The sequence below is a fragment of the Pseudochaenichthys georgianus genome, chromosome 1 (genome assembly GCF_902827115.2).
Source record: "Pseudochaenichthys georgianus chromosome 1, fPseGeo1.2, whole genome shotgun sequence".
Classification (NCBI taxonomy): domain Eukaryota; kingdom Metazoa; phylum Chordata; class Actinopteri; order Perciformes; family Channichthyidae; genus Pseudochaenichthys; species Pseudochaenichthys georgianus.
In genome coordinates this window covers 49,946,556-49,961,430 of record NC_047503.1, presented here as the reverse complement: position 1 = coordinate 49,961,430, position 14,875 = coordinate 49,946,556, and the positions used below count along the sequence as shown (strand labels likewise).

At 46.0% G+C, this 14,875-nt stretch overlaps 1 pseudogene; it reads right to left on the bottom strand.

The window, feature by feature from the left end:
- Positions 1-10,076: 10,076 nt before the first annotated feature.
- LOC117451611 (sodium/calcium exchanger 1-like) overlaps positions 10,077-14,875 on the bottom strand; it is a 35,709-nt pseudogene continuing 30,910 nt past the window's right edge.

Below are 14,875 nucleotides of genomic sequence, written 5' to 3'. Positions count from 1 at the left end.
GGCACATGCTAACATCTCTGTTGACGAATCTACGATACGTAAAACACTGAACAAGAATGGAGTCAGGGACGTGCACAGGTACGGCTAATGTTGCCCGGGGCAACGGCCCGTTTTCCCTTTTTGGCTGACCTGCCCCTCTGGAGAGAGCGAGAGTTTTCTTTTTCTTTCTGTTGTGGTCGAATCGACATGATCAGCCCACAATTAGTACTGTAGCTTGTCTCGCCGCGGGAAACACACCAGCTTCATTCTTCTTCTCCCTCTTCTTATGTAATTGCCCGCGAAATGTTGAATGAAGAACTCGTTTCAGTGTGAACCATAGACTGACTGGGTCATGCAGCGTGAGATGAGATCGCTGTCCCTTTAAGAGAGAGAGAGAGAGGGGTGTGGCTTGTGCATGTGTGTTTGTGGAAGGTATAGCGACAGTGAGAGAACCTATGGAGCGAGCGTGTGCATGTTTCTGGAAGTGAAACAAGGAAGCAGAAAAACAGAGGTCTGTGATGTATTTTGTGAAACAGAAGAACAGCTAAATAAATGCAACGGCCTCCCAAGAAGAGCTCGCCTCTCTCCAGCCATTGAAGCTAAAGTGGGTTATTGAACCTGAAGCTTGTTGCTTCTGCCCTGGGAGACGACAGAGTCATCCCCTCCTCGACTACAGTCTGGGAGCCGAGTTCAACACACACGCCAGTCCGCCCCTTTGTAGCATATTATTTCCATGAGAGATGAGCAAAAGATGGCGCCTGTGTCGGCTCGCCGCTCCCTGAGGGTGAGCTATCCTGTTTTTGTTTTATGTTTGTCAGAATGTCTCTGCTCTGCTCATCCATGATCGCCAAGCTCTCCTCCACCTCAGACCCTCATTGGAGTTGATACTGCTACCCAAACTCACATCTGACAACCATACATCGCCCCCCCCCCCTCTACTGTGGGATATTCCCTCCTACCTGCGCCGGCTGCCTCACCGAAAGCGCTTTAGACGCCGGGGAAAGCGTGCTGGTGCACTGGTCTCTTCACGCCTCAGATGTCATGGCCCTCCCGCTCCCCATGTGAGGGATCGATGGATTCACCGTATTCTTCCTGAGCTGCAGCCTCTGCTGGGCCCGCTTCCAGCCCCTCCTGCCCGACTGACTGCTCCCGGCCGCGCGGTGTCCAACACGCAAATCTTCGTCAGCTGAGACGAGCTACTCCTTCTGCCAGCCCGGAGCGACAACTTAGCATGGCTTTGCTAAATGCTAGGTCGATAGCAAACAAAACGTTCCTGCTAAATAACTTCTTCACCTCTCGTGAACTGGATTTTATGTTTCTGACGGAGACCTGGTCCACGCTGGCGAGTATACATCGTTCTCTGAACTTCTTCCTCCTGACTGTACATTCTTCAGCCCCCCCCGCACCACCGGCCGTGGTGGGGGCATAGCATCAGTGTTTAGAGCTGGCCTCCAATGCCGATTGCTTCACCCTGTAACTAGCTACACTAGCTTTGAGTTGCAGCTTTTTGAACTGAACCCGGCCTCACCTATACTCTGCGCAGTCGTGTATCGTCTGCCAAAGTGCAATAAGGATTTCATAAGTGACTTTTCTGACCTTCTGTCTGGGATCATGTGAAATATGATCGTGTCTTGATCTGCGGAGACTTCAATGTTCATGTGTGTTGCGAGTCCAAACCTCTGGTTAGGGACTTTTTTAAATCTCCTTGATTCTTTTGGTCTCGTTCAGTTCGAGGCTGGCCCAACACACGAAAAAGGACACATCTTAGATTTAGTATTATCATTTGGACTGTCTGTCTCTGTGGATGAAATCTGTGCAGCAACGCGTATCTCAGACCATTTACCGGTTCTGTTTACAACCTCGATCCCCAGGAGTCGAGTCACGTGTCCCTGCGCGCCGTCTGCGTTCGATTAACCCCTTGACTGCCTCACAGTTTTCTGATGTTTTTAATGCTTCTCTGATCTGTAAATTAGAGATGAACTGTGCTTTTAGTGCTGATGAGCTGATCTCCATGTTTGACTCGACATGTACCCAAATACTCGATTCTGTTGCTCCTTTTACGCTGAGACGCACCAAAGTTCTCTCAGAGCCGTGGCTCAATGACTGTACTCGTGCTCTCAGACGCGCTTGCAGGCGTGCAGAGAGAAAATGGAAAAAGAACAAACTCCATGTGTCCCTAGAAATCCTTCGTGCTTGCCTAGCTGACTACCAGACGGCAGTCAAAGCAGCCAGAGCACAGTTCTCTGTTCATCTCCAAAAATAGCCATAAACCTCAGGTTATTTTTAATGTCCTCAACTCGATCATTAATCCCTGTGATGTTTCTCCAATTGTGCCATTGACTACTCTCTGCGATAAGTTTTTTACATTTTTTATTGAAAAAGTACCTGCTCTTAGGCTAGCCTATAGTGCTACCCCAGATCCTGCTCCCTTTCTGTGCCCTGCTGTCCTCGACCACTTTAGCCTGTATCCCTCTCTTCTCTCTCGGATGTAGTCAAGCACCTGCGGACGACAAACTGCACCTCAGACAGCATTCCCTCTCGCCTTCTCAGAGACGTCTTCGAATCAGTTGGAGCAAGTGTTGTATTACTTATAAACACCTCTCTTAGCTCAGTGTCCCAGCTGCCTTCAAACATGCCGTGGTCAAGCCACTACTTAAAAAGAAAAATCTTGACCCCTCCATTCTCACACATTTTAGGTCCATTTCCCAGCTACCTTTTTATCAAAAGCCCTGGAGCGAGTAGTCTACGCCCAGCTGCAGTCTTTCTTAACCGCGCATGGCATCCATGAAAAGTTTCAGTCTGGCTTCAAACCCATGCACAGTACTGAAACAGCCATTTGAAGAGTTTTTAATGATCTGCTCCTAGCCGCCGACTCAGGCAGCCCAGCTGTCCTGGTGCTGTTAGACCTGACAGCTGCCTTTGACACTGTGGACCATAGCATCCTGTTGTCACGGCTTGAACAGTCCGCAGGCATCACAGGCGCTGCCCTTGCATGGTTCAGGTCTTACCTGACAGACCGTAGCTTTTTAGTGCAGCTAGGTGCCTTCTCCTCTGCTAAAGCCCCTCTTACCTGTGGGGTCCCCCAGGGCTCTATCCTGGGCCCCATCCTCTTTTTACTGTACATACTGCCTCTAGGTTCAATTCTCACAAAACACAATATCCCCTTCCACTGCTACGCAGACGATGTACAGATCTATCTGCCTCTCAAAGCAAATGTCAACTCACTCCAGCAGTTGATGGACTGCTTAACAGAGTTAAAATCCTGGCTGAGTAAAAACTTCCTCACCCTCAACGAGAGCAAGACCGAGGCAATCTTTTTTGGACCCCAACCTCCAGCCTCTCCGGTTGATATTCTGGGCTCCCTAAGTAAAAACATCCTCCCCTCTGTCATGAACCTTGGAGTGACCTTTAATAGCACTTTTAAATTCGACAAGCAGGTCAGCACCGTAGTGAAATCCTGCTTTTTAAAATAAGACTATTGGCCGAAACCAAGGCGTATTTATCTTTTAAAGACCTGGAAAGGGTTATTAACGCCTTCGTGACCTCAAGACTGGACTATTGTAACGCTCTGTATGTGGGTATGGACCAGGCATCAATGAGACGCCTGCAGCTAGTCCAAAACGCAGCTGCACGTCTCCTGACTGGCCACAAAAAGCGTGACCACATCACCCCAATTCTGGCCTCACTACACTGGCTTCCAGTTCGGTTCAGAATAGATTTTAAAATCGTTTTATTTGTATTTAAAGCCCTAAATGGGCTGGCTCCGGCCTATATAGCTGAACTCCTCCAGCGCTACACCCCAGCCAGAGCCTTAAGATCTGCTGACCAGCTGCTGCTGGTAGAGCCCAAGACCAGGCTCAAACCCCGAGGGCACAGAGCCTTCGCAGCAGCTGGCCCCAGGCTCTGGAACACTCTTCCTCTCCATGGGAGGTCGGCCTGGACCCTGGGGGCTTTTAAATCCACTCTGAAGACTCACTACTTCTCTCTGGCCTTCTCGTTAGAGTGGGGTTACGACTCCTGACTGTTCCATGTGTTGCTTTTATCTGTTGTGATTTATTGTGATGTGTTTTTATGTGTTTAAATTACATGTACTCGACCAAAATCGTTTTTAAATGTGCTCTACAAATAAAATTGGATTTGATTTGAGCAGATCACCACTGGGCTTTCAATTAAATAAACAGCCCTGAGGAAAGCGGCAGAAAGTCGCCTGGAGTTAAAGAGAGCGGGGCTGCGTTGCGTGCATGGCTTCCTTCTGCAGGGAACGGGGAGACGCGCTCTGGCGGCGGTTCTCGTTCAGGAACTGAAAATACAATTTAAATATTTTTCACTCTTATTCCACTTATTCCTAGTGTGCCACTGGTTACGGTGCCGCATGCCAATGCTGGCACGCGTGCCAGGGTTTGCCGAACCCTGAAGGGTGTGAACTCATTCCACAGTATGACCACAAAAGTGTTTTAAACCAGGTAGGCCTACGTTTTTATTATTTATGTTCTATATCGCTAAGTGTGATATTACACATGTTACGTATTATATATATCATATTTATTATAGACTACTGTATTGGTGCCAGTGCGTTGAGACCACCTCTAGTGTGGGATTTTGGAAAATGGATTTTGAGTTTTCTCATGGCAGGGACTTCCATGACTTCCTCTTGAAACCGTCGGTTATTTATAAAAAAAACACCTACATATACTTGTTATTGTGCTTCTGTCTTTATGTGTCTTTTCATCTGCTCCGTAAACTCCTAGTAAACATCCATGGTAAACTCCCTCAACGCGCCGCTGGCTTTCTTTTCTTGATCGCCCTCTCTCAGGAGAACCCTTCACTGTCCCGCGTCATTGTAGGATTTCTGCCATGTCTCTACTTTAAATTTGACCATCTCTGTTATTAAGTTATGGAATACTAAATAAATAAGTCAGTTAGATTCCTTACCGTTACTGTGCTCATAAAGACTGATAAGAATAAGAATAATGCGTATTGAACTGCATGGTTTCATTAATTAGTGAGTTTATTTAAGGTAATTATAGAAGCCCTATTTTATCAGCAGTTATAATGGTCAAACTACATTGAATTGTCTCCATGTTGTCTTTAATAGTTACTAACATTAGATATTTTAATGAGATATGGACCGCAAAACAACAAATTGCCCTGGTTTTCATTTTAAAAATGAAGTCACTGAATGCAAGTTGTTGCCTTCGCTTATTTTGTTATGAGATGATGAAGTGAATTACTGTTCAAATTAGTTAATTTAATAATCGTTTTGGTCTTATATTTTTTTTTGGGGGGGAAGGCCCTTTTTTCCAGTTTAGAGCAATAGCCCCTCCAAATGTCTGCGCACGTCCCTGAATGGAGTTCATGGGAGGACACCACGGAGGAAGCCACTGCTGTCCAGAAAATACATTGCTGCATTCTTGCAACTGTAGTTTGAATGACTTTGTAGACTGCAGGGTAGCTTGTGGATTTACTCCAGGTGGAACTAAAGTCTGATTCAACACTTGGTTATATTTCACATCATTCATCCAGATCTGAGAAGTAACTAAAGGTAATAAATACATGTAGTGGAGTAGAAGTACACCATGCACCTCTGAACTGTAGTGGAGTAGAAGTACACCATGTACCTCTGAACTGTAGTGGAGTAGAAGTACACCATGCACCTCTGAACTGTAGTGGAGTAGAAGTACACCATGTACCTCTGAACTGTAGTGGAGTAGAAGTACACCATGTACCTCTGAACTGAAGTGGAGTAGAAGTACACCATGTACCTCTGAACCGTAGTGGAGTAGAAGTACACCATGTACCTCTGAACTGTAGTGGAGTAGAAGTACACCATGTACCTCTGAACTGTAGTGCAGTAAAAGTACACCATGTACCTCTGAACTGTAGAGGAGTATGTATTATCTTTTCAATTTACACACGGCATCTATTGCACGTCTGTCCGTCCTGGGAGAGGGATCCCTCCTCTGTTGCTCTCCCTGAGGTTTCTCCCATGTTTCCCTTTAAACTGTGGGTTTTCTCTGGAAGTTTCTCCTTGTACGATGTGAGGGTCTAAGGACAGAGGGTCTAAGGACAGAGGGTCTAAGGACAGAGGGTCTGAGGACAGAGAGTCTAATGACAGAGGGTCTAAGGACAGAGGGTCTGAGGACAGAGGGTCTGAGGACAGAGAGTCTAATGACAGAGGGTCTGAGGACAGAGGGTCTAAGGACAGAGGGTCTAAGGACAGAGGGTCTAAGGACAGAGGGTCTGAGGACAGAGGGTCTGAGGACAGAAGGTCTGAGGACAGAGAGTCTAATGACAGAGGGTCTGAGGACAGAGGGTCTAAGGACAGAGGGTCTGAGGACAGAGGGTCTGAGGACAGAGGGTCTAAAGACAGAGGGTCTGAGGACAGAGGGTGTCATATTGTCATACTGATATTCTGTAAATACTGTGAAGACCACTGAGACAAATGTAACATTTGTGATATTGGGCTATATAAATAAACATTGATTGATTGAGTAGAAGTACACCATGTACCTCTGAACTGTAGTGGATTAGAAGTACACCATGTACCTCTGAACTGTAGTGGAGTAGAAGTACACCATGTACCTCTGAACTGTAGTGGAGTAGAAGTACACCGACCATGTACCTCTGAACTGTAGTGGAGTAGAAGTACACCATGTACCTCTGAATTGTAGTGTAGTAGAAGTACACCATGTACCTCTGAACTGTAGTGGAGTAGAAGTACACCATGTACCTCTGAACCGTAGTGGAGTAGAAGTACAGCATAACATGTAAATACTCAAGTAAAGTACAAGTACCTCAAAAGTGAAACTGTATATATGCATTCTATGGTACTTCATAGGCTTCTACGCCATTATATTCCAGAAGCCAGCATTTGACTTTTGATACTTTAAGTACATTTTGCACTTTTGTGCTTACTTGAATTAAATTATACATTTAGGATTTGGGACATTTACTTGTACTGGAGTTTTAACAATAATGTGGTACTTTTACTGAAGTAAAGGTTCTGAGTACTCTGGCAGGTTCCTGTGATTTCTGCGGGTGCTACAGGTGAATGAAAAATGTAAAACAGAGTAAAGTCAAACTAATTCTACCACAACGCATGCAGTGTAAGCCAAGTCTCATTTGTCCAGTTCAAGTACATTTACTTCAACTTTGAGGAATTTGTACTTTACCCTAGTATTGTCATTTTATACTACTGCATACTTCTACTCCACTACTTTTCAGAAGCATGTAGTGTACTTTTTACTGCTATATTTTTTAGCTTCAGTTGTTACGGTTTGCGGAAAAGGTAGGACCCAAATGCAGACTATAAAAAACGTAAAAGGTCTAGAAACAAAAACGAGCTTTATTTAAAAAGATGATGAACATTAACATGGCACGAAAAAACACAAGTAGCACCACAACGGGTGAACACAATCAGACAACTAGACACACCAGGGAAACTAACGACAGGAGGAGAAACACAAGGGCCACATTTGAACACAATCAGACAACTAGACACCAGGGAAACTAACGACAGGAGGAGAAACACAAGGGCAACAGGTGAACATAATCAGACAACTAGACACCAGGGAAACTAACGACAGGAGGAGAAACACAAGGGCCACATTTGAACACAATCAGACAACTAGACACCAGGGAAACTAACGACAGGAGGAGAAACACAAGGGCAACAGGTGAACATAATCAGACAACTAGACACCAGGGAAACTAACGACAGGAGGAGAAACACAAGGGCCACAGGTGAACACAATCAGACAACTAGACACCAGGGAAACTAACGACAGGAGGAGAAACACAAGGGCCACAGGTGAACACAATCAGACAACTAGACACCAGGGAAACTAACGACAGGGAGGAAGACACAGGGAGAAGGACCAGACAAGAAACAAGGAGGAAAACGTGACAGAGAGAACAGAAATAACAAAATAATAAGCAAAATAACCCCACAAAGACACAACAACTCAAACCCTGACATAACCCCCCCCCCCCCCCAAGGGACGGATTCCAGACGTCCCTACATAAAGTCAAACATCTCCAACAGGGTGGGTGGAGGGGGTCCGGAGGGCGGGTCTGGATCGACCGCCCAGGAAAGGCACAGGTCATTGAGGGGCTCTCGGGCGGACGGCCCGGGGGCAAGGCAGAGTTCATGGTGGGGGTCTCGGGCGGACGGCCCGGGGACAAGGCAGAGTCCATGGAGGGGGTCTCGGGCGGACGGCCCGGCAGCAAGGCAGAGTCCATGGAGGGGGTCTCGGGCGGACGGCCCGGGGGCAAGCCAGAGTTCACAAAGGGGCGAAGGCCACAGCGGGAAAACTCAGGGGCCCGGGCAAGAGGGCGAAGGCAGCAGCTGGAAGAGTCAGGGGGCCGGGCTCGAGGGCGAGGACCGCGGCCGGGAAAGTCAGGGAACCGGGCTCGAGGGCGAAGACCGTGGCGGGAAAAGTCAGGGGGCCGGGCTCGAGGGCGAAGACCACGGCTGGGGAACTCAGGGGGCCGGGCACAAGGACGGGCAGGAGCTGGTGGAACCCCTGGCGGGTCAGACGTAGACGAGACCCTGGACGGAACCTGAGCTGGTGTCAGTGGGACCCACGACGGAGCAAGGGCTGGTGTCGATGGGACCCAAAACAGGACAGGACATGGTGTTGGCAGGAAACCCGGCGGAGCAGGTGTCGGCAGGACCCCCAACAGGACAGGATATGGTGTTGGCAGGACCCCCGGCAGAAGAGCAGTCGGCGGGATCCCCAACGGGACAGGACACGGAGCTGGCAGGACCCCCAGCAGAACCTCCAACGGCACAGGACATAGGGTTAGCAGGACCCCCGGCAGAAGAGTAGTCGGCGGGACCTCCAATGGGACAGGACATGGAGTTGGCAGGACCCCCAGCGGAACCTCCAACGGCACTTGAGTAGGGACTGGAGAGGGGACTTGAGATGGAACTCGAGAGGTGACTCGAAAGGAGACTTGAGAGGGAACTCGAGAGATTCGGATATTTTTTTTGGTTCTGCAAATATCAATGTGACAATAGGATTATTACCAAAAAGAAACAAGACCCTCCTTCTAAGTCCTATGATCACCTTACATTTTATATATATATATATATATATAGCTACTGTATATATATATATTGTGTGTGATTGCTTACTTCAGAAGCAGGTTAATTAGGAAAGTTCTTGATTTGTATTTGACCAGAATGTTAATGTTCCCTGGGTTTAACAGGAATGGACCCCACAAGCAATAAAAAAAAAGGTCATTTCTAATCTCACCAAAATCTACACGTGATGATATTCTACTTTGTTCACTGCAGTGTTGTATTGAGCAGTACCCATCAGTCAGAGTCAGCATGAGAACAGTAGAGTCTCCGCTCGTTGATAATTAGTGACCGAGTTGTTAGAAGTCGAGCACTGCAGATAAATAGTGGCTGTTCAGAGTTTGACGAGGTTTGGAATAAAAGAATAGAGGATTTAACATCAGGAAAGCCAATACTCCACTCACTGTTCTTTAATATTTGAAGGAAACACACTGCATCATGTTGTCAGATAATATTCAACAGCTCTCGGTTTCACATCCTCCAATGCAGAGCTGCAGTTCCTGTGTTGGACCCTGAAAGCAGCATCTCCCTGGTTCTGTGTTGGAGGCAGTATGTCCCTGGTTCTGTGTTATACCCTGAAGGCAGCATCTCCCTGGTTCTGTGTTATACCCTGAAGGCAGCATCTCCCTGGTTCTGTGTTGGAGGCAGTATGTCCCTGGTTCTGTGTTATACCCTGAAGGCAGCATCTCCCTGGTTCTGTGTTATACCCTGAAGGCAGCATCTCCCTGGTTCTGTGTTGGACCCTGAAGGCAGCATCTCCCTGGATCTGTGTTGGACCCTGAAGGCAGCATCTCCCTGGTCCAATGGTATCTCTCCATGTGATTTTGGATGATTTATGTCATAAAATAATCTCAGTGTCAAACGTGTATGATACCAGTGAGGTATTAACTGACGTATTTTATGTCATAGAACAAACCGTTAAAATCACATTCAGAAAACCATTGACCTCCAGACCAGCGGACAGGAAGTGAGGAGATACTGCTGCTGTTTCTAAACAACACATTACAGAACATCATGATTGACGTGTCTCTTTATTTGAAGTGTACTCACATTCACACACACATACACACTTATATGTTCTCAAACCTTTGGATCCACCGGCTCAGGTTGAAGAGTCTCTGTGTGAAAGAGGTTGTGTTCTCGGTACAGCGAAGACCTTAAAACGGCTTCAACGCCAAACTCAGGATCCTCCTACGCTTCTAAACTTATGTTTTAAAACTAACTACATATCAAACTCAGTGCAGATATTCATTGAGGTGCAATACTCCAGCTCCAGTCACTCAGAAAGTCCTGCAGTCAGACAGCAGGACCTCCCTGCTGCGCTCGTGTAACACTTAAAGGTACAGATGAAGCATTCATGATACATGTTGTTGTTCCAGAGGTATGTAAGGATGAAGATAGTCCCGTCTCTGAGGCTCTCAGCCGACAGAGAAAAGTCCAACAAAGACAACAGAGACATTCACAGAGGTTTCGAGTCCTGAAGGAACCTTGGGGGCTTTGAAAACTCACTAAAGATGTTTGAAGCTCTAAAGGGAGACGGCACTCTGTCAGCTTTATCCAAACTGTGGTGTTGTTTGTTTGGCAGATCGCTTAGTCCTGTTGTTTATTCCAAGTGAAACCTACTGAAGTCAGTGAGTCAATCCGTGCACATCTAGGTTGTGGGCCTCCTGGATGTGCACGGACGAGTGGGAGTGACTTCTTCTTCTGGAGAAGTTTAAAGAGAGAACATACAGAACATGCTAAGGGTAGCCCATCATGACGGAAACCAAACCAGATTAAATAGAAAGAAACCCTGAAGTATTAATGTCACCTGTTTTGGACTGGCTCGTGAAAGTGGCTGCAAATAAATATTCATTTATTTATTACAGAACAGTCCGAAGAGACGGATCTTCAACACAGCTGTACTTCGTATAAACTCAGTGCCTTCAGAAATCTACTGTCAGAAACATGTGACTCACTTCTCTAAGGTACAAAAGTATTATCTACAAAATGATCTTCAAGTGTGAAAAGTAAAATAACTCTTCCTGCAGTAAAATGGCCTCGATGATGTATATTATATATGATATATATATATCATATTATTAGATCATGCGCAGCATTTTACAGTTGTAGACAAAAACAGTTCTGACACACACATGATTCATGTTTACGACTTTCTTTCTTTACTTGGTGGAATATATTGATCATTTTACTGGTTGTCTCTGAAACTGAGAAAACTGCACTTGTATAATCTCCAGAGGTACATTATGTTTGACATTTATGTTTCCTTATTTTGAAGAGTAACTGAGGCTTTAGAATAAAAGTAGCTCATTAAAATACATTGTCTTCATTTTAATTAACTTTTAAATAGTATGAAAGGGAAATGCTCAGGTAAAGTAAAAGTACCTCATAATTGTACAGTACTTTTTACAGTACTTATTACATGTACTTAGTTTCTTTCCAACACAAGCAGAATCCAATTAGAATTCATTATAACCCAGTGGAACGCCTTAGAACCTTTATAACCCTTAATAACCTTTGGACACCTTTAGAACCTTTGGATCCCATTGGAAGCAATTAAACCCCTCTAGAATAAATTCAACCCATCATAAGCCATTGAAACACTGTGGCACATATTGGACCCCAATGGAACCCTTTTAAACCCTTGGAACCCTCTAGAACCTTTATAACCAATTGGAACTCTATATAACCTTTTGGAACCCTTTAGAAAACATAAGAACACGTTAAAAACCATGGATTCTCAATAGAACCCATTGCAACCCAATAGAAACCCATTAGAACCCTTAGGAACCCTTTAGAACCTATAGGACCCCAATGGAACCCTTTAAAACCATTGGAACCCTTCAGAACCTCTGTAACCCATTGGAACTCTTTGGAACCCATTGGAACTCTTTGGAACCCATAGGAAGCCTTTGGAACCCATTGGAACTCTTTGGAACCCATAGGAAGCCTTTGGAACCTTTTTGGAAGCTCCATCAGTTCATCAGGAACCGTTCTTGAGCCTCTGCAGCAGAACGTTAGAACCCCTGGACGTGGCAGTAGGCCTCCAGCGAGGAGAACACGATGTACAGGAGCCACAGGCTGAAGAACAGGCAGCTAGTCAGGATCTTTGGGACCCGCGGCCCACCCAGCTCGCCCCCGATGGAGGGCCGGCGCCGGTACAGGAGCACGCCAATACAGATGAAGGCGAAGATGCAGAAGAGCGTGACGGAGAACGCCAGGGTTCCCGGGTCCACGCGGAACTCCTCGCCGTGGATGGCGTGGTAGATGGCGGCGATGGACCAGGCCACGCCGATACCCAGGAACACGTTGACGGCGTTACTTCCTGTCACGTTGCCGATGGAGGCGTCAGCGTATTGGTCCTGGATGGCAGACACCTTACTGGCAAAGGTGTCTGAGGGAGAGAGAGGGAGGGGTTTGAGAGGAACTACAAAGCAAGATCCACAGACAGGGTTTCTTTGAGTTAGCCGTCACAGCCTGAAACTCTATTCAGAGATAACGGGTTCTACTATCTAAGTTAAGCTATCTTTTCTCCTCAGGCTCTGATCAGGTTCTCATGAAAGAACGAAACTAACTTGACTAGTTTTTCTGGAAGTCCCAAACTTTTAAACGTCATACTCAATTGTTGCATTAAAACTAAGTGTGGACTTTCAGGCTTTAAATCATTTTAAGTAAACGTCACATTGATGAATGATATATTAACTATGAATATATGTCATGGGCCAGATGTATAGGATGCTTTTTTTTACTGCTCAGAAAAAAACATGTTTGTTTATCAGATGGGGAGGAACTATACAGTACCTGCACTTTAGGAAAATGTGTACATTTCATTTTTAGGATTTATAATTGCAATAATAGTTTTCGATTTTTCATCTATCCAATTTATTGTTTAACTTTTCAATGTCTGTCTAGTTTTGTCTTTATTTGGTTTGCTTGTTTTATAGTTTAGTTTATCAGAAGGGCCTGTTTCATATTTAAATTGATGTATTAACGTGAATAAAAAAGGCAAGTCTCAGACCTGGCACGGATGTTCCCAGAGCCACGAACACCACGGCGGTGACGGAGTCTTTGAGGCCCACGGTGCATCCGAAGTGCGACGCAAGGTCTCCGATGACGGCGGTCAGCAGGCCGATGCCCGAGATGGAGACCACGAAGCAGGCCCAGCCGTTCAGGTAGTCCGTGGGGGGGACCAGCGCAAACAGAATCTTCCAGAAGACGGTGAGAAAGTGCATGACGTAGTCGAAGCAGGAGGGCAGCTTCTCCTCGCCACATCCATCTTCATCATCATCACCTGCAGAGGAGGAGGCAGCGCTTAAAGCCTGGGGGTAACTAAGTATTTACTCAACATTACATCACATTTAGTTGAACCTTTCATCCAAAGGGATTTACAATAAGTGCAACCAACCATGAAGATACAAACCATCCAAACCATTTAAAGCTAAGCATAAACTATGCTATACCTTTCCCTTTTGTGTGTTTACTGGCTCAGGTGCAGTGAACCGGTGTGTTCCTAGTGGAGGATGTGTAGACTGTCTGCTGTCCTGATATCAGTGGGGATCTCACCTTCACCTGGAAGTGACAGCTGAATCGTTTCTAGAGTTCTCACCGGAGTTGACGGTGATGGCGTCCACAAACTGTTCCCTCCAGCTGTTCGTCCCGATCACCAGAGCCAGGTTGGTCTTCTTCAGGATCTTATCCACGGTGTTCTGAAAAAGAAACCCCCCTCACTTCATTACTGACACGAGGACATCCCATTTCTATATTACAGGTTGTCTGACATGTTATGATTACATATGAACGACACAATTAGTGACCTAAACTCCTCAATGTGGATTTGAGATGTTTTCATTCCACTAGTTTGAAAGAATATGTTATTGATGCAAATTATCCAAAAGACATGTTATTTTACTGTCTCTACTTTAGTTTTGAGGCCAAGCAACCGGGTAATCTTCTTCTTTCTGATGTACGTATATCATTAGGAAATGATCAGTAAGTGATCAGTTTGGTCTCCTATCTGATGATCAATATGTTAGTAGTTTAGTATGTTCAGATATGAAAGGTAGAACTTCCCCGCTTCATTACTGACATTAGGATATAACTATTTTTATATCACAGGTTTTCTGACATGTTGTTTACATAAACTGGCCGGCGCCCCAGGTTCTACTTAAGTCACGGAGTCACGGGCCGTCACGACTCTCCCCCGGGTCCCTTCCCCTCGCCCAGCCTCTCATTTTACATTCATAGATTGTTCGCAGAACCCACTGCCGTGTTATTTTTTGAGTTGCAACAATAAATGTGCCGTTGCTTTTTCGGAAACCCTCGTACGTCTCCATCTCTTGTCGTTGTGGCCTACGAGCCGGTCACAACGACACGCAGACACGAACTTGCCGTTAGTCTGAAACAGATGTTATTGATGCAAACTATCCACAAATCACAAAGTTGACCAGTTCAAGAAAAACATGTCATTTTTTGTGTTTTGGCTTTTGAGCGGCAACAATCTTGTTATTTCCGCTCTCCGTATATTATTCATAAATGATCAGTAGGTGATCCGTTTGGTCTGATGATCAATAAGTCAGTAGTTAAGTATGTTTCTGACAAACCTTGAACTCGTACGACTCCTCGATGACGACCTCCAGCTTGGCGTGCTCGCCCAGCGTCGGCCGCCCCATCTCAGCGACCCTCCGCTCCTCTTCCTCCCTCTTCGTCAACAGCTGCTCAGCGCCGTCCTCTGAGAGAGAGAGAGAGAGAGAGAGGCACAGAGAGAGAGAGAGAGAGAGAGAGAGGGAGAGGGAGAGAGAGAAAGAGAGAGAG